The sequence below is a fragment of the Monopterus albus genome, unplaced genomic scaffold, assembly GCF_001952655.1.
Source record: "Monopterus albus unplaced genomic scaffold, M_albus_1.0 scaffold157.1, whole genome shotgun sequence".
In the NCBI taxonomy this organism is placed as follows: domain Eukaryota; kingdom Metazoa; phylum Chordata; class Actinopteri; order Synbranchiformes; family Synbranchidae; genus Monopterus; species Monopterus albus.
The window spans coordinates 646,382-650,114 of NW_018128037.1; the positions used below are offsets into that span (position 1 = coordinate 646,382).

Consider the following 3,733-nt stretch of genomic DNA (forward strand, 5'->3'; position numbering starts at 1 on the left):
TGGGGGCGTTTGTTAATTTCCTGAAATCTCCAGTTTAGTGTATTAAAGTATAGTCACATTATACTTCTGCAAACATCTTTTGGTCTCTCATTCACTTCAAATGATTCCTGCATGACAAAGTACCTACGTGTGCACAGTATTTCTGTGTGACCTCCTGGCTGTTTCTAGCAGACTTGCAGGTCAGAGTTCCCTTTAGTTTAATGCTAACTCATGAATTTGCATGGCCAATAGTTTGGAAATAAAAAATACTGTAGCAAGATAATGTCATGCAACCTGGCTAGAAACGTCATCATTCTTATACTTTACATTTGATTACTCAGCAGAAAGGTTATGATAATTTAATAACTTAACGTTAGTGTTGTCATCTCACAGCAAGAAGGTTCTGGGTTTGAACCCCAGCGGACCTGGTGCCTTTCTATGTGGAGTTTGCATGTTCTCCCTGTGCCTGTGTGGGTTCTCTCCAGGTACTCCGACTTCCTCCTTGCTGTTCAAAGACATGCAGCTTAGGTTGACTGGTGACTCTAAATTGCCTATAGGAGTGAGTGTGTGTGTGGTTGTTTGACTATGTATCAGCCCTGTGATAGACTTGCGACCTGTCCAGGGTGGACCCCGCCTCTCTCAGTGTCTGCTGGGAGACAGACACTGAGAGACCACCCTGCCACCCTCCTAAGGAGAAGTGGCATAGATAATGGATGGATGGATGAGTAGGAGATGATCATACCTGGTTATTGTGAATGGTGATGTAAATACACTAATAGGCTGTATTACTTCACTCGTGTGTTTGTGCATTCCTCTTTAGATGTTTAACTGCAGGTTCTGCTTTATCATCCCTCAAGACACAGATGACATAGTATAAACACTGCAGTCTATTGTATATACACATTACATACACAAGATGGTCAGGACAGCACACATGTATGTCTAGCTATCTTTGTGAGGACATTCATTGACATAATGCATTCCCTAACCCACTTAACAATCACAGCTAAATGCCTAACCACAACCCTTCACCTAACCTAAAGCTAATTCTAACCTTAACCTGAAAACCAAGTGTTCTCTCAAACAGCTATTTGAAGGGGTCTGAGAAAGTGAAGATCAGCCAAAATGTCCTCACTTTCCAAAAATATCCTCACTCCCCTGGTTTAAAATTCAAAGCGGTCCTCACACTGCTGGTCATACAAGTACACACACACACACACACACACGCACACACACACACACAGAGAGCAGCTCTCCTGCCACAGCCAAATAGGCATAAAAGATGGGAGAGATGGAGAGGGAGTATTGAGCAAGCCCTCATCGATCTGCGAGAGAGAGAAGAAAAGAATGGAAAGCACAACGCCAAGCGGCATCTTTATCCTAGCAGACCCCTCCTTTCTCTCTCTCTTTCCATCTGCCTGCCTACCGGCTGATGCTGACCGGAGGTGAAGCGGTTCTTCTCTCCCTTCGTAATCCCGAACAAAACCTGGACGTGAGCACCAGACGGAGGCTTTTGGATTCTGTCACCGAGCACTACTTGGTGATGACAAGAGGAAGAAACTAAAGAATTTAAAGAAAACAATCCCAAACCGAGAGATAAAGCGGGTATGATCCAATAGATTGCACAGTAACGCAGTGAGAAACACAACTTCCAGCGGTTGTGTGCGCGGGGCGGTCTGCGGGGAGCTCTGGAACTGCTGGCACCAGAAAGGTAGGATGTTGCACAGCCTGCTTGCTGCAACAATACAATTAGTAGCATACATATAGTATACTGCTAAATGTATACAATATCGTGGACCACCGTAACGCACAAGGCGTGGGAACACGCGCCTCTGTCCGCCTGCAGTGTGTCACTCTTTATGTTGAGCTACCTCAGCTGAACGGCTGCCATAACACACCGTATACACACACTGATGGCGCGTGGCGCGGCGCGTGCATGGCGCATTTCTGTTTTACAATGTTGAATCTGCGCAGTTACGATTCATCTTTGCGTTTGTGTGTGTTTATCCTTGGGACATTTGCTTCATCTTGTGATGCGTTTAAGTGACATCTTGCAGGACAAAGAAAGAAGGAAGTTTGGTGCATTCAAGTGTGTCCACTCAAAACACCTGCTTTGATTGAAGTGCATCATGGACGAGTATTGCCAGGTTGTGTGTGGGTGTGTGTCTTAATTTTGGAGTCTTATGTTGTATCAGGGTGTGTGTGTGTGTGTGTGTGTGTGTGTGTGTGTGTGTGTGTGTTTGTCTTGGAGTGAGTCAGAGACACGCAGTTACTATGAAGACACTTTGCAGCAGATTCTATGTAAGTGTGGCTGAAGTGTGCAACAAACAAACAAACAAACAATAAAAACAATTTGGGTCCAGATTTGTGAGACGTCACACCAGTCAATAAACTGTAGAGGCTGTAGAGCCAATATCCTGATTATCTGTGCACTAAGTTTAAGATGGCCGCTACTGTTTTTGACATATTTTGAGAAGTTAGAACCCAATTAAAGATTTAAACACAATGGTTCTATCTTAGTAATAAATTTCAAATGTGTTTAATGGTTTTCATGGATGGTGGTGGACAAATAACCTGGTGTGACATAGAAATTAGAGTCTAATATGATGACAATTAATTTCCAAGTCAAAGGCACTGTAGTTTGTTTTGTTGGCAATTGAGTTTTGCATGCGAGTGATGTAAATGTTGATTTAACTGCTTTGAAAACTAAAGAATGAGCTATTTTTGCATAGTTAGTGGAGCAGGTGTGAAAAACATCTGCTATCCTCATTTGTCCTTTATATTTCAAATGTGTCACTAAATTAGTGACTAATTTGTGTTGAGCTTTTTCCACAATTTTTCCATAATATTGGTGTATACTTTACTTTTATTCTGAACATTACAGGAAATTGCAAATTGGATTCACTGACCAGAACATATACTGTTGTCATGATTCGGTTCCGCTGCTTCCTGTCCGGCTTTTATTTTGACATTACTTCCTGTTTTTGTTTCACCTTAGTTTTGGTCTTTTTACGTTCTTCATCACTCACATTGGTTTCACCTGTTTCGTTATTGTTTGCACCTCTATTTAGGCAGCGTCCTCCCACCAGAACGCTGCCAGATTGTTTTAGACCCCAGCTCTGACTTTCTAGCATTCTCTTCGGTATTGGTATTTTTGTGTTTCTGACCCGGACTGCTTCCTTGGATTATTCAGTTCTGCCTTGCCCTCTTATTTCGGACTGCTTCAGTGTATTAGCTTAACGGACTTATCTTTGGACAACGCGTTTTGGATTCCCCTGGATGTATGTGTTTGCTGGCTCTGACCTGGGACTGATACTGACGGTGAGTTTTGTGTTTCACCTTGTCTTGTATGGTTTTTGTTTACGTTAGTTCTCTTATTAAAGAGACGGGTTTTGTTCATTACTTCCTCGTCTGGCCATTTAATGAGTTCACCTAACACTTTTCGGCCGCATCGCGCACCGTTTCTGACAGTACAATCTGGCCAAAATGAACTCAGCCAGCGAGAGAGATGAGGTGATGGTGTTGTGGATGGACTTAAACAGTTTCTGCCACCAGTTTTATGATCTTCAGGATTCTGCAGAGCGCATACGGATATGTGCTCGCATGGAGGCGATGATCCGCCTCCGGCCCCATCTGGCACACCTCCCAGTAATCGAGGACATGCTGCTCCAGGTGAGGGAGCTTAGAGAGGAGGCCTTGTCTGAGACCTATTGGTCGGACGATTCTCCCGGGGACACTACACTCAGGGTAGGGG

The 3,733-nt window shown here is 43.7% G+C and overlaps 1 protein-coding gene across 1 annotated transcript in view; it reads left to right on the forward strand.

The window, feature by feature from the left end:
• The first annotated feature begins 1,221 nt into the window (after window positions 1–1,221).
• oprl1 (opiate receptor-like 1) overlaps window positions 1,222–3,733 on the forward strand; it is a 205,352-nt gene continuing 202,840 nt past the window's right edge. Inside the window, exon 1 of the mRNA XM_020615055.1 lies at window positions 1,222–1,690. The gene's annotated coding sequence lies outside the window, so the exon portion shown is untranslated. The remainder of the gene's footprint in view (window positions 1,691–3,733) is intronic.